This window comes from Penaeus monodon, chromosome 25 (genome assembly GCF_015228065.2).
Source record: "Penaeus monodon isolate SGIC_2016 chromosome 25, NSTDA_Pmon_1, whole genome shotgun sequence".
In the NCBI taxonomy this organism is placed as follows: Eukaryota; Metazoa; Arthropoda; class Malacostraca; order Decapoda; family Penaeidae; genus Penaeus; species Penaeus monodon.
In genome coordinates, this window is record NC_051410.1 from 26690006 (window position 1) to 26690207 (window position 202).

Below are 202 nucleotides of genomic sequence, written 5' to 3' on the forward strand. Positions count from 1 at the left end.
ATCTTAATTTAAAATTAAAAATTTTTATTTTTTTTTTTGTTTTTTTACTGTTTTGATTTTCATTTATTTTGTTTTTTTTATTTGTTTTGTTTTTTTTTTATTTTTATTTTTTTGGGGATTTTTTTTATTATTTTTTTTTAATTATTATTATTTAAATTTTTATTATTAATTACAAAATTACATTTTTAAACAACCTCCATCC